This window comes from Podarcis bocagei (assembly GCF_964188305.1).
Source record: "Podarcis bocagei genome assembly, chromosome: 5".
In the NCBI taxonomy this organism is placed as follows: domain Eukaryota; kingdom Metazoa; phylum Chordata; class Lepidosauria; order Squamata; family Lacertidae; genus Podarcis; species Podarcis bocagei.
This window is the reverse complement of record NC_138129.1, coordinates 22,647,501-22,671,816: the sequence shown is the minus strand read 5'-3', so window position 1 is coordinate 22,671,816 and position 24,316 is coordinate 22,647,501. Positions and strand designations below refer to the sequence as shown.

The 24,316-nt window shown below is 39.9% G+C and overlaps 1 protein-coding gene across 9 annotated transcripts in view; it reads left to right on the top strand.

The window, feature by feature from the left end:
* Positions 1-24,316, top strand: part of NCOA3 (nuclear receptor coactivator 3) — a 94,147-nt gene that overhangs the window by 23,942 nt on the left and 45,889 nt on the right. For 7 of the 9 annotated variants that reach the window (XM_081196001.1, XM_081196012.1, XM_081196003.1 and 4 more), the window contains exon 2: positions 22,356-22,404. The gene's annotated coding sequence lies outside the window, so the exon portion shown is untranslated. Of the gene's footprint in view, positions 1-1,708; positions 1,750-22,355; positions 22,405-24,316 lie in introns of all 9 variants that reach the window. The other 2 variants (XM_081196006.1, XM_081196002.1) reach the window with 1 other exon arrangement.

The window sequence follows — 24,316 nt, the reverse complement described above, 5'->3', positions numbered from 1 at the left end:
TTGCAATCAAATTCAACTGTAGTATCAGGAACGGAAATAATATTGTGTCCATATGGTGCCACTATTGTTCAGATTTCAGTCTCAGGTCTTCAGTGTTAGTATGGGAGTATATTGTTCTCAACTACCCTTAGAATGGGAAAGAAGTCTGCCAGCTCTGTTTCTGGTAAATGGAAGGGCTTTGGATTTGGCCCCTGGAACACCCCTTTTGTGGTTACGATCTGTTCTATGCTGTGGCCCCAAAGACCCCTTTTCATTGGGGAAATATTGAGTATTTCATACAAAATGATAGTATCGTTGGTTATATACTTTGTACTTGTATTACCAAAAGATACACACACCCACACCCCTTGATTTGTGCATATTGAAATGCAACATTTGTTTAGTATGGAAAACACTTGATTTGTAGTAACTCCCTGGAACATTCAGTTATATAGGAATTCATTTTTTACCTTGTAATGTGTGAAGCAACTCACAGTATAACTTTTTCCTATCTTTTTATCTTTGTTTTGTGCTTCTGTTTCCTAGGGTAACCCCCTTGTGTAGGCTGCAAACTGGAACCCTTCTAAGTTGCAGTGTGTTGCTATTTATGTCAATGTGTACATATTTTACATTGCAGTAGAGGAACAATACAAATGTTGAGCTTCTGGGGCTTTCCACTTGATTGTATCATCTGTTTGTTTTAGATAGAAGACACTTCCATTCAAACCACTCTATTAAGAAAGCTCCACACAAACTTTTCTAATGTGAGAAGATTCCCAATTTAATCTAATGTGTAAGATGGCAGGTTTGCTGTGGAACATGGTTAGGAAGAAACAACTGTATAGGCTAGCAGTCAACTGCAAAGGGGACTCGGAAATCTAATTTGCACATTTTACTTGAGAATTACTTTTTATTCTGTGTAACAAGGAATTTTGGTGGATTTGATCATGGTTTTACAGTGGTGCCCCGCAAGACGAATGCCTCGCAAGACGGAAAACCCACTAGACGAAAGGGTTTTCCATTTTGGAGGTGCTTCGCAAAACGAATTTCCTATGGGCTTGCTTAGCAAGCCGAAAATGTCTTGTGAGTTCCTGCGGGGTTTTTTTCCTCCCCCCCCTTTTTCCCAAGCCGCTAAGCCGCTTATCAGCTGATCCGCTAAGCCACTTAACAGCTGATCTGCTAAGCCGCTTATCAGCTAAGCTGCTAAACCGCTTATCAGCTAAGCTGCTAAACCGCTTATCAGCTGATCCGCTAAGCCGCTAATAGCGCTAAGCCGCTAATGGGCTTGCTTCGCAAGACGAAAGAACCGCAAGACGAGACTCGCGGAACGGTTTTTTTTCGTCTTGCGAGGCACCACTGTACTGCATATGTAGTGACTGTTGGGTTCCCCCTCCCCTTTTCCTTTATTTGGATGATGCCATGGCCTTTGGCTAGCGCAATAATTTTTTTTATTTTAAAAAAAATCCTTTTGTGGTGGTACAGTCATATGAGAGGATTGTACAACTTCAGCAACTTAATGTTTGAATTGGCTCTCTGTGCCTGGGTAAATGGAGGTCTGTAGACAGCAGAATTGCAGTTCAGTTCATTAGATCCCCCATTCTCATTTAAGGGTTAGGTTGTTTCCGTAACTTCCATAGACATGTATTCACGCAAACTTCTTTGCTTTCAGATTAGATAAATAGTTTTATTTCTCTGGCTAACTAGTATCCTGCCATTTTTCAACCTCTAGGTAGAGATGCTGTGTGAGTGCTGAGAGGAATACATTTCCAAGTAAGTGTTTAACAGTGAACTTAGAATACAGTTAATTATCTGGTCCCATTGAAGTTGGTGGAATAAAGCCAGTTTAAGCACAGGAACTCTTACATAGTTTTTTAAAGCTATTGGAAGTGGGGGGGTGTGGAATCTGTTGAACCGTACTTCCTTTTCCATGTGGTTTTTAAAATCTTTACAGTCTAATATCTGTCTTTGGATATTTACCTCTTCAGGTTCTCTCCATAGCTTTCTGTTGTTTGCTTCCTCCATCCACATAAGCCCTCCTGTTAGTGGTCATTCCCTTGGTCTTTTAAAACTGTGGGGTCTCCACACTAGCATTGCTTTATTCCATCAACCTGAGTCATCTCTTGCCACATGCCCTGTATATGTCCATTTTAACTTTGTGGCCTTTTCCACTACCTCTGTAACTTTTGATCTTTGTGGTATTCAGTTGTTAGCTTTGCTTGTTCCATGGCATATTGTGGTGTTCTTAAGCTGTTTGTTTCTTTGTGTCATGGTCCAGTTCCTCGCTCTAGAACACATCACAGGTAGTACACAAATACTGAATGCTTTAGCTATCAAATCTGAGGAAATATTTTTATTTTTCATCTTATGTGTGATTATTAAACATGGGTCACAAAGACATGTGATGCTTTTCAGCAAACTTTCTGCTTGAATTGGGCTGCAATCCTTTGCTCATTTCCTTGAGAGTAATCCACATTAAGTACAGTTGGTCTTAATTTGGAGTTACCATGTTTTCATTAGAATTTGTTGCATGATTGTCTATACCTTCCTTGTTGTTCTTGAATTCCTGGGCTGCTGCAAACCAGGAGGTCAAATATGAAAATTATTGCTGCTTATTTCTGGAAGTGTTTAAAGGGGAGCACCATTTGATCTTGGTATGACAAAGTTTGGCATTAATCAGGAACATCATAATGTGTGATGTTGAAAGCATATTAAGGGGTTAATGCCAAAATTGCATGACTGCCAAAACATGCTTATTGAGCCAGTAAAAAGATTTAAGGATGGTTTCTTGGAGTATTGTATTTGAAACATTTTTAATGCAAAGTGAAACCAATTGATTTATAGGAATTGCATTATAAAATCTGTATTAAAGTGGAGTGTAATTCAACAGCTTTGAGGGAAAATGGAATTCAGATAGGTAACATTATGTATTGTTTACTTACAGTGCTATTCTCGGTGTGTCTATTCAGAATTCAGTCTCAGTGGGGCTTGCTCAAAAAAACAAATACAGCAGAGTTGAGGAGCCCTTTTTTGCTGAGGACCGCATTCCTTTGGAGGGGTGTGTGGGAGGCCACAGGCTGCTGGTGGGTTGGTGTGGAGCCAGAACATGGGCAAACTATCATCTTTTCACTCTCTGCAATCCATTCCCTCCTTTTTCCGTCTCCTTGCCATATGAGAATCACATGATAATTAGGATAAGGGCTGTAGGGTCCCCACTTCTGGGACACTGGAAAACAACCCAAATGCCTCTGTCTTAAGAATGTAATTGCCACCGTTTCTGTGTGTGCAGGGGAACAGCAATAACATCCTGAAGTTTCATTTTTTTAAAAAATTGTGTAGTTGTGTACATTCACGAACACGTTTAGAATATTTGTTCCCTTCCCTTTCCCCTTGATATCAGGCAAGGTTTATGTTAGCTATTATCGTCGTATTAGCAATTGCCAACGCCCACTCCCTTCCCCCAGCTTCAGAGTGCAGAGAAACCTAGTTTGCTTGCAGCTGCAGTGCTAGACATCTTTCAGGAAGTGACCTTGGCTTGTATTAATCAAATTCAGAACACAGAAAAGCTGCTTGCTAACATGCTGACTTGATATAAAATGTTAGAGCAGACATTTTCTTTTAAAATGAGGCCATGAGGGAAATAAGGGGAGTTCTTAAATAATATCTCCATTTAGACAGTATGTAGAAAGGACAGAGAAGTTGCCTACAGTGAGGGTTATTGAAATATAAAGCCTGTGTTAAAATAATTTAGTGGTTGCCTTTTCTAAGCAGTATCTGTGATCTAAGAATGTATTAGGGAACAATTGGCATTTAAAGTTAAGCACAGCATAACATTTAACTAATAACCAATCTGTATAATTTCCTCTTTAAAAGCTGATCAGCATTGTTGATAAACATTGCATGCTAAGGACTGATGCATCTGAACAAGTAGCCAGGTGAATGCCTTCCATAGTAATTGCTCCGTGCAGGAAGGCCCCATGTTCATCTAGCAAGGATTTTTATACAATGCTGCCACAAATGGTCTTGCTCTTCTTCATCTATCTCAATAGAGTGTTATTGTTGGAACATACACTGAGGCAGCACAGACATGAAAGTTCCTACTATTTTGTGTAGGGCATCTTGCCTGCAGGAATAGAATAATAGTCATTTGTGATATTGCCGTTATGTACTGTCTTACATAGAAATTGTTGTTGTCTGCTGTCTTATGTAGAAATCCACTTGTTGAAATTTTTTAGGACCAGACCATTAAATCTTCAAAATCAAACAGAACATCAGATAAGGTTTAACTCTAGTTATTCATTTAACAAATTATATGTACAGTGGTACCTCGGGTTACATACGCTTCAGGTTACATATGCTTCAGGTTACAGACTCCGCTAACCCAGAAATATTACCTCGGGTTAAGAACTTTGCTTCAGGATGAGAACAGAAATCGTGCTCCAGCGGCACAGCGGCAGCAGGAGGCCCCATTAGCTAAAGTGGTGCTTCAGGTTAAGAACAGTTTCAGGTTAAGAACATACCTCCAGAACGAATTAAGTTCTGAACCCGAGGCACCACTGTATATCCATAAGATAGTATCCTTGGGTTACAGGGAAAAGTCTGTTGCACAAATAAAACAACATCATTGAATGCAACCCACACTACAGTCAATAATAACTCAATTTTGGTTGCATGTAACACTAAACTGTGGTTTATCTAAAGTGGTGGCTTCTAATCTCCTTGTGGCTGGTGCAAAGGGGGAAACAGGGCCATAGGCATAGCACTGAGGTATAAAGCAGGAACAAGCCACGCATTTAAAATATTTTCACTGCCCTTCATTTGAAGATTTTAGGGAAGTGTGAAATAATTCACCCAACAAGAAGTACAATATCTAAAGAACATACCACCACCACCACAATCAATCAATCAATCAATCAATCGAAAGCAAGCTAAAAAGAAAAAAACTAAGGAAATCAAGCAGCTTAGACTAAAATATTTTGCCACGAATATTGTAAGGTTAATGCTAGATAGGCCTCCGTAGACAGAGCATTTGAAACTAAGGGTACCACTGCAGAAAATGAGGCCTGAAATCAGAACCTTAATGATGGAGATTCAACAAGGTTAAGAATGGTAAGATGAGAAATCCCTCTGAAAGAAGACAACAAATCAACCATTTGAACATATTTATGGCAAGGAGGGACATGGGAAGCTTTTAATCTGTTGCCTATAACCAATAAATATAAGCAAAGCATTGTAATCTTTAAATTTCACTGAAGACAGCTTGCATTGTTGTGGCATCACAAATGGAATAGGTATACAAAAGCTGTTGAAGTTTCAACAGTTTTGCAGAATTTCCTTAGAATCCATCCATGTCTTAAGAACTTCTTTAGAGACTCTTCTCAGAGTACCTTCTTTAACAGAGGTACGTTATGTAGTTATAAGGGAGAGGGTATATTCTCTCTCTCTCCTTTGAGTGGGTTTTGTTTGGCTTTAGTACTCACACTGTAATTAGTGCCATATTTGGAGTCTTGGGGGATCCTGCAGGTCAGTTTTTGATGTTGCAAATCAAATAGACAAAAAAGCTTTCCCCTTCAACATTGTTGACATTGTCAAGCTACCTCCTATTTAATAGCTTGTTAAATCTCTCTTCTCACAGATCCAGGGTAACATGACATCCTACCAGTTTTTCTTGTCTTTCTGCCAGAACATCATCCTTGTGGCGAATGACTGGAAGCAAACCCTTGATTATTTGGAAAGTTTGGCTATCTGTAATAGACTGGCTGCATCAATTCTAGCAAAGGGGGTGTAATTCTTTTAAAGTTCTTTGGGTTTTGTATGTGGTAGTTTTTGTTTAAAGCTTTTAGATTTGGCCCTGCTTTGTCTGTCTTTATATAGGGTTGCAATATGTCCAGAATTTCCTGGACATATCCAGAATACTGCAGTCAGAAGCAGTGTTTGGGCTGAAATTGCTAAAAATGTGGGGGAAATCTGGACATATGGCAACCTATGTCGGCTTTTTAGTGATTTCCCTTAAAAACAGATCAAAATCTTCATTTTTTAAAAGCCAAATTTGCCAGAAAAGCTTTGGGCAAAGTTAAAAACCTCTGGATTTTCACTGTTTGAAATACGGCATCCCTACTTTATATGCATACCACACCATTCTGCTTTTAAGAGCATGACGGTAAAACAGATACAGACAGCAGAGAACTCTTAGGCATATCATGGTTGTCACCCAGGATGGATATTGTGTGCACTGCACTTCTGTTTCCCTGCATGGGTATCAACTTCCAGAAAGCAGTGTTGGAACACTGCCCATCTGCTCCATTGCATGTACATGGTATTGTGTAGCGATATATGTTGTCCCCAGTGCTTTTCTAATGATAAAGATGGATCAAGAAGCACTGCCATACTACACACCTGCTCCTTCAGTAAGAGTGTGACTCCACAGGTTGAATACCAAGTTCCTAAACACAAGAATAGTGCCTCCAATTTATCAGGATTCAGCTTCAGGTTATTGACTGTCATCCAGCACGTTACCACTTCCAAGAACCAATTCAGGTTCTAATGGAGTAGAGATACAGAGTTGGGTGTCATCAGCATACATGACACCACAACCCAAACCCCCTGATCACTATACCCAGCAGCTTCATATAAATGTGAAATAGCATTGGGGACAAGAGGAAATCATTTGGAGGGGGGGCAGAAGTAACCTAGTTCTACTCCCTGGTGATGGCCCTGCATATAGGAGTGGAAGCATTGTATCACTGTGACCCCTAGTGGACAGTGTGATGACATGCTACTGCTTAGCTGACCCCTGGTCCGTTGTGTTGCTGCTGCTTACCAGGAGGTTGATTGCTTCAAATATGTTTTCTGCCAACTTTATTTTAAATGTCTTCCCTGAATGGCTTTCTATCATAGCACTACAGCTCTGGATGGAGTAGTATGTGTGTGTGGAGGCAAATCACACCTGTCCACGGACACTGGACATTTGCATGTGTGTATTGTTGTTGTTGTTTGTTGTTGTTTAGTCGTGTCCAACTCTTCGTGACCCCATGGACCAGAGCATGCCAGGCACTCCTGTCTTCCACTGCCTCCCACAGTTTGTATAGTAATGTCTGAAACTCTGTACATCTGTAGGTTGTGTCTTCAACTGGCAGAATCTGCATAGTCAAGAGTCCCTGCTCAAAATGGATAGACCTTCCAATTTTTGTATGGATGCAGAGTGCAGAGATGAACAGCTGTGATTTTTCTCCCTGTCCCTCAACACATTCAGAGTTGCATCTGAACAGTGTTGGTGTTCCAAATGATTAGAGGTACATTCAGGAAAAGGGAGGTGTTCAAGGTTTTATCAGTTATTATGTATCCCTAGTTGCAGAGATCTCTTACCCACTTAATACAAATGCGTAAGTCAGAGGCATAGCTGAAGGATGAGAGCTCACCGAGTGCCACACTGCACTTACTGTGGGACCTGGCCTGCAGTGCGCCCATGCCATGCGTCTCTCCTGACGCAGTGGCTCGGGCACCTGCAGGTTCCGTGCTGCCCAAAACAGCAGTGTGGGGCTTGCGTCTGCCCGCTGCCTCTCCCTTAGCCGCCCTACAGCTGAGAGGGAGCTGGTGGCGGGACTCCATGGAGGTTCCATGCAATGCACCCTGCCCCAACTTGCCCCGCCCCGTGGGTAGCTTGCCTTGCCCCCATGGGCACTTTGCCCCGCGCCCAGGCATGTACCGTCCCAGGTGGCTAGATACCCTGCTGAGAAATTTTACCAATTGCATACAAAACCCTGATAATGTACATGTCAGGAGGCACCTACATTGTAACCTGCTATTGAAACCTTTGGTCAGGGGAACAAAATTTCAAAATATCAAATCCCCGCTACAAGGTGAGTTCCCATTGTTTGGTCCCAGCTCCTGCCCACCTAGCAGTTCAAAAGCATGTCAAAGTGCAAGTAGATAAGTAGGTACCACTCCGGCAGAAAGGTAAACGGTGTTTCCATGCGCTGCTCCGGTTTGCCAGAAGTGGCTTAGTCATGCTGGCCACATGACCCGGAAGCTGTCTGTGGACAAACATCGGCTCCCTCAGCCTATAGAGTGAGATGAGCGCGCAACCCCAGAGTTATCCACGACTGGACCTAACGGTCAGGGGTACCTTTACCTTTATCTGACCTTTAAGTTTCTCATATGGAAGACGTTACATTAATGTACTCACTGTAGGCAGGGTGGTTTCTTTAAGCAAGAGAGTATTTCAGCAATGCAATCATATACCAGTAGTACCATCGTGCACAGATATTGTTGAGATAAAACTTTTAATTGCTGCAAATGGACTTCCTTCATCACAACCTGCTCCACCTGGTGAACATTTTTTTAAAAAACAAACCAACCCAGTTGTCCCAAAATGGCTTGCTGTTCTGTTTCAGTCTAAAGCCTCCTGTCACTTTAAGTATAGTAATGGTAAAGTATTCGGTCTTCTCGTGTGAAAAAATGGTTTGGTGCGCAAACAGTATAGAGCAGGCATAGGCAACCTAAGACCCGTGGGCCATGGATGGTCCGGGAATCAGCGTGTTTTTACATGAGTAGAATGTGTCCTTTTATTTAAAATGCATCTCTGGGTTATTTGTGGAGTATAAGAATTCGTTCATTATTTTTTCCCCAAAATATAATCCGGCCCACCACATGGTGTGACTGGTGGACTGGTGGACTGGAGGCCATTGAGCAGGCAGAGATGGAGGAGCAGTTGTTGTTAAATAAATTTCTATACTGCCCTTCATCTGAAGATCACAAGGTGGTTTACAATATAAAAACACAAAAATGCGTAAAACAGTAATAAACAAAACCAAACTAATAATAATAATAATAATAATAATAATAATAATAATAATAATAATAATAATAAACTTTTATTTGTATCCTGCCCTCCCTGGCCAAAACCGGGCTCAGGGCGGCTAACATCAAATATATAACATTGGTATAAAATCAAACAATAATTAAATTACCTCCTAAAACCAAGTCAGGGTCAAATTAAAATTTAATTAAACCTAGTTTAAAAGGCCATGCGTTATTTAATTAACCCAAAGTACTGGGGGAATAAAAATATTTTTGCTTGGCACCTAAAGATATGTAGTGAAAGTGCCAGGCAAGCCTGGGGAGTGCATTCCACAAGTGGGGAGCCACCACAGAAAAGACTTGATCTTGTGTTGCTGCCTTCCAGGCCTCTAGTGGAGGAGGCATACAAAGGAAGGGCTCAGAATATGATTGTGGGGTCCAAGGCAGTTTATATGGGGAGAGGCTGGCGAGAGGCAGTCCTTGAGGTATTGCAGAGATTTAAAGATGCAGTTATGCCTAATTATGTCTAGGTTCTCAAATGTGTTAGAACATGGGTAGGCAAACTAAGGCCCGGGGGGCGGATCCGGCCCAATCATGTGTGAATGATTTTGTAGAATTTAAGAGTATGTCATGAAACTTGTTTGAGCGAAGTACAGAAAGCTTCAGTTGTCTCTGTGGTATTCTGATATCCCAGAAGAGGGATGGACTTAAAAGACCTAACATGTGCACAAATATAGTGGGTGGCAGAGTAGACCTATTTATATTAATGGACCTAACTTGGTCATGTTAATTTATTTCAGTAGGTCTACTCGGAGTAAATTTAGTTGAGAGAGAAAAAATCTGGATAATTGAGATTTTACAAAGGAACCACATAAATTTCATAGCTGTTCCAGTGGAATTAAGAAAAAAATGCAGGCAACTGTATTGGTTCTTTAGAAGACTTCTAAACTCTTGTAACAGCAACATTACAACATAAAGTTGTAAAGTAGTAAGGCACTTTCAGGTTTCCCAGAGTTTTTTTCAGGTTAGGTGGAAGAGGAGTTAGAAAAAACCTGACATGCCCTTTATCATCATTCTCTGGACACTATTATAGAGCAGGGCAGAAATAGTTTCGAAGGTCACCCTTCATCTTCAGAGCAGTTTCAAAACTACCAGGGGAATAAACCCAGTTACAAAATATGCAGACTTACTTTTCTGTAAAGTAAATGAAGGGGTATTTAATTCACAGAACTGTTCATCAAGCTGGATGTTTAAATGCAAAAGCTAACACACTATGTCACCTTCAATTGGTATTAATAATATACTGTTGCCACAGTTAAATCTTGCTACTCCTCATAACTTGCTTGTTGGAAATCGTGCAAATGTTGTGAAGCTATAAATATCTCTAAACAAACACTTGGTAAGAAAACTTTATGGAATCTATTTTTCACTGTCGGATTCCTAGGAAAAACAGTAGCTGTAACTGGAGCTTCAAAAAAAATTGCCTTCCTATGGAATCTGGTACTCAGTGAGTTAACTTTTCATTTGCAGCTGAAAGTTCTGTCTTCAGTTGCTGTTTTCTGATTGGTTGCTAAAAGGTGAAATTGAAATCACAGTGAACTTTTGACCCCATAGCAGTTCTTGTGGAACGCCTACCACTTGCAGAGAAAGAGGGTGGGGTTTTTTGCCTCCTTTCCTGTATTTATTCTGTGTGATCGTGCAGCTCCGCATGCAATCTTTTGAGGTGGGGGTGGAGAGAGATAAAGAACAAGTACAAGCAAGTAGCTTCCATGTTCCAGTAACAGCAGAGTTCGCATTTTCCCTCTACTTAGCAACACCCACAATTAAAACAACATGGCAAATAAGTAGACTCTCTCCCCTTAATTTGTTGGATTCTCCTTCTGTGCAAACACTATGGATACTGACAATGTAAAAGGCAGACAATTTGAGACTATTTGTCTAACGAACACTTGCATCCCAAAATATTAGGTTCTTTTGGTTTGGAAATAAGTGGTGGTAAACATTGGAAATTCTTGAAGGCTTTTAATGTCAGCACAAAAAGTCAGCTGACATGCAGCTAATAAACAAAGTTTTTTTGATTTGCTTTAGTAGTCAGACAGCGATTTTGTTTGCATTCCATTTAACCTGGGGAAGGGTCATAGCTCCGTGATAGAACATGTACAATCCCTGTCATCTCCAGATAGGGCTGTGAGAGGCCTTTTCTCCTAAATCCTGGAGAGCTGCTGCCTGTACAACACTGTCAATGTGGATGATACGGAACTAGGTGGACCAATGGTCCGACTTGGCATAAGGGGTGTGTGTGTGTGTGAAAATCTCAATGCTATGTGTAGTGAATGATGGAGCACAGTTGTCTTCTCATGCAACTCTACAGTGGACCTTCGGGTAGCATAATCTTCGGGTTGCGAACACGGCCCGTGCGCTTGCACAGAAGCGCTCAATCGCGCCGCTTGGGTGCGCAGAAGGGCACCTCTGGTTATGAAGTTTTTGGGATGTGGCCGGGCCTCCGGAATGGATCCCATTCGCAACGGGAGGTACCACTGTATTTGGTTTCATGGGTGCATACAGCAAAACTGTGATAGGAATTTAAGTGGCAGTTTGTGCCCAACACCTGTGTATTTGAGAAATCCCAGTTAAATCATCTTGTAGCATCCCAATCCTAAGCAATTTTTTTAAAAAGAAAAAATATTTAGTAGCACTGTTTTCAACCAAATTTGCTGTTAATTACTTGGGTTTAGTATTGCATTCTTGATGCTATCAAGGTTTTATGCTTCAGGTTTTGTTTATTAAATGGTTTATCATACAGGCAACTCCCCATTTGCACAGGTTCAACACACACACAACCGCCAAAGTGTGTGCTGTTTCGGCCCTGGAAGGGGACGGAAGAGGGTGGGGTGGGCTTTTCCCTTTCCCGTCAACACATGTGCCTTGAAATGCAGCCCCTGTGCAAATGCGTAATTGCTTGTATTAGTTCAATGTTTACATGTCTTTAGTCTTAAATTTTCCTAAGTTTATTTTGATAATAAAGATTTTTAAAAACTCAGTCAAATTGCAAGTATTGCCATGGAGGAAAATAGTTTGGATTTTCAAATTAGAAAACCTTTAATGTTGTTTCACAAATTAGGTGTGAATAACAGCACAGTTCTGTAATATAAAAAAGGAGTTGAAATTAGCCAGCCTAAACTGTATTTAAGCATTTATTGTTGTTTATTTTTAAAATTTACTTGCTACTGTGACAATAGATTCATAATCTGATTGACTCTACTAATAAATGGAGGTGCTTAGCTTAGTATTCTAGGAACGTAATTGACATGATAAACATTTTAGCCATTTTCAATTTTCTGAAACTGGTAATTTTTTCTTTCCTCTGGACTCAGAGAAAGTACTGATTTCAACAACAGTTGAAATCTTGCGTTTTAACTTGAGGCATATTATCTAGACAGGGCTTGCGTGCAATAATTCCAGTGGACTATTACTATGTCAGAGTGATTATTTAAAAACATTTTGCTTAATCATCTTGTAACAGCTCATGTTTGAAAGAAGTGTAGCACATGTAAGGCTTATGACTGCAAACTGCTAATTTTTGATGGTTATTGTTTCTGTTATACAGTTTGATCTGGGGTACAGTAGAGGTAGAATCCTTGTATATAGCCTTGCCTATAGCATCAAAGGAACAATGAATTTAATATGATTAATAGCAAATTCTCTTTACCCCGCCCCCCTTGGGTGCAGTTCACCTCGAAACAGTAATAGCAAAATGCATTCATAATGATACTCTGTGGCCTCTGTTCTAATCAGTGTTCCCAAGTAACAGATATTGTAGTTTGACTCTCCTCGCCTCCCGCAGTCTTTTGTCTAGCGTCGTTTTACACTGTACACACTGGCTATTTTTATTTCTCATGCAAGATATCTTTGGATTTACTGTGCATGTATTTTGATACAGGAAATCATATTACAAACCAGCCTTTTTTTGGTGAGATGAGTTGGCGTTTTATTATATCCTGACCAAACATTTAATTGGGAATAATTAACTAATGGTTGGCACAAATAAGTTACTTAAGAATGTCTCTGTGAAGCAATTGTCTTTTATCAAATCCATAGCCTTTTCCAAAATCATTTGAATTTCCCTCTAGTATTAATGGTCCAATAGAGTCTTAAAGGATTAATATTTTAAAATCACATGGCATTCGGTTATGAAATTTGAAAACTGTCCTCCATATATCTGCTAGCATTTCCTTTACCTGTGATCACATAATACCTCATCTATTGTGCAACCTATTCAGTTGGGTGCTCTACAGAAAGTAGTTCTAGACTATATTCTCTATTGATATAAAGAACTTCTCAACAACCATGCAGAAGTATTCTATGTCAGATTTTTTTTTCTACTGAAGCCCAGCCCCATACAAACTTTTGAAATGCCACTAAGAGTGTGTGTGTGTGTGTGTGTGTGTGTGTGTGTGTGTGTGTGTCTGTCAAACTCTGTGTGTGGCAGGCCACAAGAAGCTGAATAGCTAAGTTGGTTAGAGTGTGGTACTGTTAACGCCAAGGCTGCAGGTTCAGTCCCCTTAAGGGACAGCTGCATATTCCTGCATTTCAGGGGGTTGGACTAGATGATCCTCGGGGTCCTTTCCAACTCTGTGATTCTAAGGACCCTCCCCCAATGTTTTAGTAAGATGTCTTTTTATTGTATGGTTTGCAGTACAGTGGTGCCTCGCAAGACAAAAATAATCCGTTCCGCGAGTCTCTTCGTCTAGCGGTTTTTTCGTCTTGCGAAGCAACCCTATTAGCGGATTAGCGCTATTAGCGGTTTAGTGGCTATTAAAGGCTTAGCGGCGAAAAGGCTATTAGCGGCTTAGAAAAAGGGGGGGGGAAGCGAAAAAAATCGCAAGACTTGCAAGACGTTTTCGTCTTGCGAAGCAAGCCCATAAGGAAATTCGTCTTGCGAAGTGCATCGAAAAACGGAAAACCCTTTCGTCTAGCGGGTTTTTCGTCTTGCGAGGCATTCGTCTTGCGGGGCACCACTGTATTAATTACCAAAAATATTGAATCTTATAATACTAGTAACCACTTGTTTCTGAGCTGCATTTACCAGTTTTGTGGCTGTTTACTATTGTACACTGTAATTTGTCATACATAGTGGTATCTTTAGCTACAGTAATAGAAAACTAATAAATATACTACCTTACGGTACAGAAATGTACTAAAATTAAGTTTTAGTTAAAAAAATTATTTTACTTTTGACTCAAAATTGTAATAGACTTTGTATGGATCCCTTAAAATGCTTGAGAAAGTTTGTCATTCTACTCCAGTTAAAGTAGCAATTTAGTACTGTGGGATTCCAGGGGCCATAGCCTTTCAGTACCCAAAGACATGATCTCATTCATAGTTTATGGCACTAACATTTTCACTGCTGAAAATTGAGAGCTAACTGCTGTTTATTCCCATTGCAAATCTAAGCTATGCAATGAGCATTCTGTTTGTCTTTAAATGAAGTGTGCCAGACAATTTAATAAACTTGAATATATGTCATTTTTTTTGCTGGTCTGCAGTTTGTCCTGAATGCAAAATCCACATTGGCTCCTTGTTTCTTCCCACCCCTTACAAATCACAATTTTTTTACTCTGAGCAAATTCATCTTCTTTTTAGGTGTTCTTTGGTTTCTTCACCCAATATTTCATTTTGAGACCTGTACCTTTGTTCAGTTGTCACACCAACTCAATTCCCAACTCAAAACTTGGTTTGCTAAAACTTTCCCAGAAATATAATTTCTCCATTTCTATACATTCTACAGTCCAGAACCTCCCTTGCTATACATTCATCATAAAAATGCTGCTGACTTTTATTATTGTTAATATGTGATTGTACTGAGAAATAGTCTTATGTATTTCTAATATCTTCCTGTCTTCCACTGAATATTGGTTCATCCAGACCAACATTGTTTTAGATGGGCTAGTGGCTCTCCATGTTTTCAATACAAAGGCCTTGCCCAGACTTGAGATATCTGTTAACTATCCAGGTATGAAGCTTAGGACCACCTGCATGCAACACATGTGCTCTACTACTGAAGTAAGGCCTTTTGGAACGATGTGGTACCTCTGCTTGTCCTAGGTACCAGGGACTGACTTTATTTTTGTTGGCTGTTTAGATTTATATGGCTGGTTATCAATAAAATTCTCTGGCTAGCTTAAAAATGACAGTAGTACAACCCAATATACAGTAATTAAAATCAACAGTAACAAATTAAAAAAACAACAGAAAATATTCCTTGTAAAAGATAGCATAACAGCCCAGATTAAGGCCACAGTAGCCTCAACAGCCCAATATTAATTTAAGCACAATATAAAAAATCCTGGATGAACAAAGAGTGTCTTCACCTGGCATTGAAAAGGCCATAGAAACTCTCTAGGGAGAGTTTCAGGCCACCACTGAAAAAGGTATCTTGGTTAGGAATATTTGGGAGGAGGGAGAACTTTTCATGCAACCTGGTTTCAAACTGTTTACAGCTTTAAGAGTTAAAGACAGCACTTTTAATTGGTCCCAGAAACAGATTGGGGGCAGCCTTTCTTTTCGACCAACGCATGTTGCCAGCTTTTCTGTTTTGGAAAAATAATGTTCTGGCATCCACCACAACAGTTCTTTGGAGGTTGTAGCTTTGATTTTGTCATATTTTCTTGGAGCTCTTAGCTGTGGAAAGATCAGGAACATTGAATCTCTGTACATGCCCTGCTTGATTTTTGCCTGGTAAAGCTCCCAATAGTTATAAGTGGTGATATGCAAATAATACTTTTTATTTCACTGAGGAATATTGTTTGCAAAAAGTAGTGCTGGGGCTTAGTATGAAAACACTAACTTGAATCTTGAAAGTAAGAAAGGTAGGTTAATTTCACTTTGTATTGTAATAGTGGCTTCTTTTCATGTAGCTTGCTCCCTACAGGTCATGTTGTTTAAAACTAGAAACAAAAATAGATTGCCATGAAAGTAAACATGAAGAATAAATAAGTTCAGTAGCAGTCATTTATTGTTATTCAGTAAGACTGCAATTTAGGTGCAATCTCACCTGCCCCTGAACCTAATTTTGACTAAACCCAATTTTGGCTTTAGGTCTGATCCCTGGAACATAACTCCCGTGTAAGTTGTGGGTTTGGTTTACTGTATTACCATTTTTGCAGGATATGTCTTTTCATAGGCTAGCACATATTTTGGTACAAAGAATCTAAATAAAAGAAAGGTCAAGCTGAATGAATTATTTCAGTCTTTGCTCACTTTATTGCCATTAGTATTTTACTTCTACTAGTAAAGGGATAGCAGCGGCTTATTCTTAAAAGGTAGCTTTTCCCATATTGAAGTGAAACCTTTGAACTCTTGACCTTGACTTAGTATTGCCATGTAGAATGCATTACATACAGCTATTGAAGTCAAAATTTCCTTTTCAAGTCCTGTGGTTTATGAAAATTTGTACATATTGGCCTGAATTGCAGGACAGCTGATATTTATCAAGGGTAACAGGAGCTTTACTCATTTTCACATTTTAAACAAAATTTTGAAAACTTTTTGTATGCACACATGTTCAGCATATGTGTCTGAGCTTTGAACATTTTGTTTTGAAGTGTATTGGCTCTCATTAGCTCAAGAGTGCAAAGTATAAAACTTTAATAAGCCTCATACATCAAACTTCTGCATAGCAATATTATTATGTAATACGACACATAAAATTGAGAAGTATGTGGTATGTTCAAAGCTTTAAATATATCTGGCTTTGGAAAAGTTATTTTTATCAACTGATAGTTCAAAATGCTCATATGAAAAACTTTGAGAGAAATCCTCTCAGTGGCCCTAAGGCTGAAATAAGGGCTCTCAGGGACACACATTCTAGCAGAGATTTAAACTAATAGAATAACTTTCACATTCTAATTCTCCAATTTATGCAACTTGGTGTTAATTGTGATTAAGGTTTTTACCTGGGTTGTGGATTGAACTGCTCCTCTTCATTTCTATTTTTATACATTGCTGTTTTTGAGTTAGTTTCTTCCTGTTACTGTGGTAACTCAATATATTGATATGCAGATCACACTGACTTGCAGCAAGGTAACAGAAGGCTCTAGGTGACTGGTGTAGATAAATGCAATTGTTATCCTAGACCAGTGTGTTAAAATGTGTCTTAGGAATCAATCAACAATATGTGGTGGTATCCCTCCTTCTAAGAGAAAGCTGCAAGTGTTAAGCAAATGCCAAGAGACTGCTCCAAATTTTTTTGTTTAATAACGTCCTTTATAATTTACCATATGTCAGATGAATGAACAAGAATGTGGCAGCATGTTTCAAACCAGTCTGTTTCAAGGATAATAGGGGAAATGTTTTTTGTTTAACGTTTAAGCATAAAAACATTACAATGTGGATTCCCTTAACAATGCATTGCGTTGCATCCAGTTGTGCCCCTTCACTGACAGTAGGGCTGTTTGAATATAGCAAAGGCTTCCATGAGCCAAAATGGGTGGAGGTGATTTCCTCAAACTTCCACTTTTCCTTGCAGTCTACTATGTCAGCTACCACACCATTCTAAAGCAGGGGTCAGCAAACTTTTCCAGCAGGGGGCTGGTCCACTGTCCCTCAGACCTTGTGAGGGCCGGACTATATTTTGAAAGGGGAAAAAAAGAATGAATTCCTATGCCCGACAGACAACCCAGAGATGCATTTTTAATAAAAGCACACATTCTACTCATGTAAAAACATGCTGATTCCCAGACCGTCAGCAGGCCAGATTATCTTCCTGCCGGGCTTCCAAGGCTTGTGGACAGCAGCCTGCAGCCCGAAACCCGGTGCGCCCTATGGGCCGGTGCGCCCTACAGGGTGAAAAATATGGTATTTATCGCTTTGACATCTGATGGGAGGGCATTCCACAGGGCGGGCGCCACTACCGAGAAGGCCCTCTGCCTGGTTCCCTGTAGCTTTGCTTCTCGCAATGAGGGAACTGCCAGAAGGCCCTCAGCGCTGGACGTCAACGTCCGGGCAGAACGATGGGAGTGGAGACACTCCTTCAGGTAAAGATGTTCAGCAAAGTTAATACACCTCTTTTAAGATTAAGAATACCACCACCCTTTTAGTAGAAAAAAGCACCGGAAACACACACACACACGAGTCGGGGGCTTCCGCTTGGCTGCTGCCAAGGAGAAGCAAGGATGGTTCTGGGGGTGGGAGATGGCACAGGAGGCAGATGTGGCATGCAAGGTCTCTGCAGAGCAGAGGCTGTAGCGGCAGCAGGGCCAAGGCCAATTAGGGTTTTAAAGGTCAGCTCCAACATTTTGAATTGTACTCAAAAAGTGTACTGGGATCCAATGTAATTCTTTTAGGACTTGGGTTATATGGTTCCAGCGATCGTTCCTAGTCACCAGTCTAGCAGACACATTCTGGATTAGTTGTAGTTTCTGAGTCACCTTCAAAGGTAGCACATTGTAGTAGTCTTTGCTGGAGATAACCAGAGCGTGTGCTACTCTGGCGAGACAGCGCACAGCCAGGTCGGGTCTCAGCTTACGTACCAGATAGAGCTGGTAAACAACTGCCCAGGACACAGAATAAACCTGCACTTCCATGTACAGCTGTGAGTCCAAAATGACCCCAAGGCTGCACACACCTGGTCTTTAGGAGCACAATTACCCCATTCAGGATCAGGGAGTGGGCCAAACCTGCCTGCCCCCTTTCCCACAGAAACAGTATTTTTGTCTTGTTGGGATTCAGCCTCGAATCTGTTGTCCGCCATTCATCATAATAAATGTGATGCACACATGGAATGTGCCCCAGTCCTCAAAAATATTTGAAGAGGTCCTCTGTCTTGGTTGAGGAATGCAGGGCTATACCATGAATGCATTGAAACAAGTCAAGGCACGTCAGGCCAGTCTGCCAAGTGGTGGATTTCCAGTGTCTTTGATATAGAAGGTTAAATTTTATGTGTTGGAACCATGCACACAGGAGCAATGATAGTGCTTCTTGGTTTGACTGTTGCCGCCACAAATAAAACTGGTGTCATATTTGTTTTGCTGAGTATAAATCATCTTGCAAGCATTGTTCAATGTCCCATGGAATTGTGTTGGCATTACCTCCATGTCTGGCTTAAAAGCATCTGGGATGTTAGCTACAGACCTCCATTTATAGGGCTGCATATAAATTCAGTTGTTGTTGTTGTTGTTGTTGTTTTGTTGTTGTTAATAATAATAATAATAATAATAATAATAATAATAATAATAATGCAATAACTGCTATACCAGGCACATTGGTTTCTGTTTGCTTTGCTCACTGGCATGTAATAATTGCTTCCATAAGTGAGGCATTCCTTTCTGGTGAGGTAGGAACATATAAGTTGTGTCTTGCACCGTTTAGTAAAGTAGTTGCCCTCTGCACACTCATTACAGGTTTCACCAGAATCTTTGCACTGCCTGGGCTTGTGGACACACCTATATCTTCAGCAGGAAATTGTCTTTTGCAGCTACCAGGCTGTCTGCTGCAGAGGCCTGCCTCAGGGACTTTCTTCCTCCTCAAGAAGTTCTGGGCTCTTGTGCTGAATGGCAAAAATAATTATTTCTGCAGTCATTGCTGTTCTCTGAGCCCTCATAAGGACCTTTGCTTTGCAGATATTAATTATTTGTGCTAGAGTCAAGTTAGGGTTTTCCAAGAGCTTGTTTTTGAGCTTCCTGTTGGAAATACTGAAAACAATGCTGCAACTGAGCATTAGAACTGTAGATACAATGTTGGGATCTAACCCTTAAATGTTGTGACAAGACTCTATGCCTGCTGCCTCATCGCAAGAAAGTTCTCAGAACGGGAACAACTCAAAACAGGGTTTCTCCTGGGATCACATTTTTTGAATGTGCCAAGCTGGGGTGGCCAACATTGTGGTCTCTAGATGTTGCTGGACTACAGCTGTCATCATACTTGACAATTGGATGTGATAGTTGGAGTTGATGGGAGTTGTAGTCCATCAAAATTTGAAGGGCACCATGCACTGTTCCTGCACTAAGGACTTCTGTTATGCTAAGGGCTTCTGTTACTTTCCTGTATTTTGGCTCCGCATAGATATTAGGAACATTGTATATTTCTAAACCATTTTCTCCTGTGCAGTGCAGCACCATATCAATTTTGTAGCCCTCTGATTCTTACTCATCTTTTGTAACTGCTAGGTATACTGTAATTGTATTCTGTATTCCCATTCCCCCCTAAGTTTCCACCTTCCCTGTTAATAGGTCGGAAACCCTTCTCCAGGTGGTTTTGTGAGGAGGGCAGATCTAACTTATAAAATACCAGTTGATGATAGCTTGATGGGTCTTCCTGGATTGATTAATTTATTTATTAATGGCCGGAATCAAAAGAATCTCATAACTGGGTCTGGATGCCCAAGGGGTATTTGGGCTTTTGCTTTTCAAACACTGTTCCCCATGCCACACCTTGTTTTTCAAGTGTTCTTCCCAAACAGAAATAGCCCAAACCACCCTCTCCATTTGCCCCTCTTTCATTGTGATTGGTTAGGTGTGAGTTAGGATTCAGGATTCAGCCTTTTGTTGCTTTGTGGTGCGTTTGCAAAGGACACCCTCAGTCAGTCAGCTCATTGTACACTCAGGTCAGAGCCAGTCCAGCAGGGTCTTATCAAGCAATTTCCATGTGTAAATGTCAGGTGGCTATGAGAGGACACAGAGGACAGCTAGATCCAAGTAGCACCATAAATTAATCCAGTATGTAGTCCAGATCCTCCCATATATTCTAAACATATTTTTGTTGTAATTTCTAAGAGGAAATATTGCCAGTATGCAAGGGTGATTTAGCAAGTTAAATTCCCACCCTTTTGCTCCTGCTGTTGGAAGAGGAAATTGTTTTCTAAGCTCCAAGCCTTTAGGGAAGTTTCTGCCACCCCAAGGGATTTTCTCTGTCTCCTCTTTCTTCTCCCCCCCCAATGCCCCCTGAAATTTGCTCTGTGTGGGTCAAGAGAGCAGCAGAAGAGTGCACAGGGATGTGAGCGGAGGAATCCTTCCATTTGGCAAGCTGCAGTGCTTGTGCAGACAGCATGTTCATGATAGCACAAAACTGAATTCCACTGTTAATGTGTACTTTTTCTCAAACTCATAATATATGTGGTGTCTTCACTCTTTACTCCTTGATACTGCCAGATAAAATTTATGTTGCTCAGTTAGTATGCATAAATAGATGAAATGTGCTATTAAAACGCTGGATCAGACTTAAATTAGGTTCTTTTCTTTGCCGCTGTTTCTCTTTCTGTCTTTCACATTGCTCACACCAGAGCAACATTTGAGTTATAGGATTTATTCCAAGACTGTCTGCTGAATCTGAAGGCAGAAATCGCCTGGCATTTATTTTCAGCTGAAATATGTTTGTCTTGAACCAGAGGCTAAGGCTTTGGAATGCTTTGCAAGACTGCTTTGAGGCTTCAGACTTTTTCTCAAACTGAGCTCTTGTCTCTCTAATTTAAAATGTACTTTTGCTAGCAAATGGATATTGTTTTTTGTTGCTGTGACCCTTGGCTGTTAACTTTTTAATTACATTTCAGAAATATGTTTAAGAAATAAAAAAATGCAGTTGGTCTCTTCAGGCATTTGAACTTTCTGAAAGCATCTTAAATAGTTAAATGCCTCTTGTACCTTATTGAACAATAGTTGTTACAACTTGGGAAAGGAGAAACCAGTAAAGAGTCTAAACCATCAGTGAATTATGACCATGACAGATCCCTCTCATGTCACAGTGATTATAATTAGGTCTACTAAACCTGTTGAAACATTTCATATGTAAGTTGATACTGGTGATATACAACAATAATGGAATTAATTTTGAATATTTCGTAAGAATGTTAGATGAGCTCAGCTTGATCTGACCATAGGCCCATCATGTCCAGTGTCATGTTCTCAAAGTGACCAGCCAGATGCCTATTGGAAACTCACAAGCAGGGCATGAGTACAACAGAACTGTGTGATAATCAACCCATGTTCTTATGCCAATATGCAGAGTTCTGATCAACTTGGGACCAGGGTACAATAAAGATGACCTGAGCTCTTATAACCCAACTTGATCACTGAGATCAACTGGAGGAGCACTGCTAGTTGTCTCCCATGTTACAGAGGCCTGACTGGCTTCTATAAGTCGGGCATCTAGCATCGCCATTCGCCTGCTGCACAATATTATTACAGCAGAGAATTAGCAAGTTTCCTTCTTTTGACTTTCAGGTGCCTCTTTTATACCAGGAGCTCTTTGCCACTTTTAAAATTGATTAGGCATTTACTTCTATGATTATATTGTTTGTAATAATGTTTAATTGTTGTTTACTGCCCTGATATTTTTATGATAGGTGGTGTAGAAATACTTTTATAAATAAACAATGGGATGGGGTGTGTGGGGACTGCAGCAAGTATCGGGCATTGTTGGAATTTGGGGGTGGTGGCTGTCCTGGATATACATGAGACCTTTTGCAATTCTGCAACTATAATTTTAGTTGGGACAGAGTAACTCAGAGTAAGATATACGCAATCTGTGTTCAATTCTGTATCAAAATTGTAAAGTTCTTACACACTATGTTCACTGTTTTCTTTCAGAAAGTGTTTTCAACATATGTTGATGTCCTGGAGGGCAAGATTTTCTGTGGTAAGTACCCTACCTAACTTTTGACTGAATTTAAATGTTTCCAAGTTGTATGATACATAACAGACACATTAGAAATGGCTAACCTCAGTTGATTATTTGTTAAATTTGCGAACATTAGGACCATAGAAGATTATAACTATGGCATACCCAAATATTCCAGGCTCAAGCACAATTAATTTGTTCAGACAAACTATTGTTAAAGGTAACAACAGTTTGTCTGGTTTGGCTATAACAAACTGTGGTTAGTTGAAAGTCGAAGCAAGTTCTTCGGATCGCCTCATGACTGCACTGGAGAAGGGTGGGATTTAGGCTTGTGGACATCTTTAGGGTTAATGTCTTAATGTGGCCACTGTATTTCATACTATTTTGGCATCTTATGTTTCTCTAGAGGGTCTCTGCAAAGCCCCATGTTATAGCTTAGCTCAAACTGCTTCCTCAGTTTCAAAAATGGTTTGCCATTTAAGAAGCATAAATTCAGAGCCCTCTTGGGTGCATAGCAATAGTTTTGTGGTTTTTGGATTCCAGCCAAGTCTGAGTAAAAATGAAAGTAATTTTTTATTGCAGTGGTTCATCTTGTTTTAAAACTACTTGAAATATCTTTAATTCGCAACTTATTTTAAAGACCTGCTTATTGCATATTTTGTTACCATTGAATATTTTAAATATATAAATACTAGTTCTAGCTGCACAACTAAAAACAATAGTTACACATTTAAAATAACATTGTAATATCCTGCAAGTAAACTTGAATCTTTGAAATAAAAATGTTAGGTATGGTAGCCAGTTTCAAATAGCTTTACGCACAAAGCTTCAAACCGACTAAAGCAAAGCAAAGGCAGATATCCACAAAAACAGGAAATCCTTTTGTGTATCCTTCCTTAGCAGCCCCGAACTATGTATTAAACTCACACCCTTTTATAAATGACCATTAAGCTTTTCTGTTGAATATTCATTTTCTATGATAAAGTGCCTTCAGTTCTTTTTTTATAAGAATTGCTCACTCATCTAAATCTCTTCTTTAGTTGCAAATAATTTGCTTTAAAAGTTCCTCATAACTGGAAATGAGTTTGTACTATTAGAGGATTTGAGTTTGATATTAGAGAACAAAATACTATATAAGGTAAACCATTCTAAAAGGTGGGCTTATATAATATATTGAATAGGAGCTCAGAAGAGGTTATCCATTCCATTCAAAAGTACAGAAGGGCAAGGACAATAGGGACATGAGAGGAAATACATGCCCTGGAGCACTGTCTACAAGCAGCATCTTTTTAAGCTGCAAGTGTTTCTCCTCATGGTAACACATCGCTGTTGAAATGAAGCAGTTGTGGAACCAGTGCAGAAATGAAGAAGTCACCCAGACCTTTTTGTTGGATTGCCAAAGCGCAGGAAGCAGATTCTTGATTTAGGGCATGGGTTTTTTTGAGAACTGTTTAGCAAGCCTAGCTTTATTAAGTTTCAAATTCATAAGATTATTGTTCTAGGCAAAAGTCACGACAGACTTGTAGCAATAGCATTAATAAAATAATACAGAACATCCATAAATAAACCAACACCCACAATGAAAAGAGAGAAGTTACCAGAGAACTAATAAGCTTAAATCCAGCTTGATTTCAGATTAAAACACCAAAACAACTTAGAGGCTTTATCTAACTCCTTTTTCCCTATTTTTAAAATTTTATTTATTTATTTATTTATTTATTTATTTATTTATTTATTTATTTATTTTCAGCTAGTGCATAGGGGGCCACTCTGTGTGTTATGAAGCTATCATTGTCTAAAAAGAAACCAGACCAATGTATTAAGTGTCCAGCCATATTGCCACAGAGCAGCACAGTAGCTCTATCCAGGGGTTCTTTTTTCAGCTTTGACAAAGCAAGTCCACTCAGGCGTTTGCTTCCAGAAAAGCCCT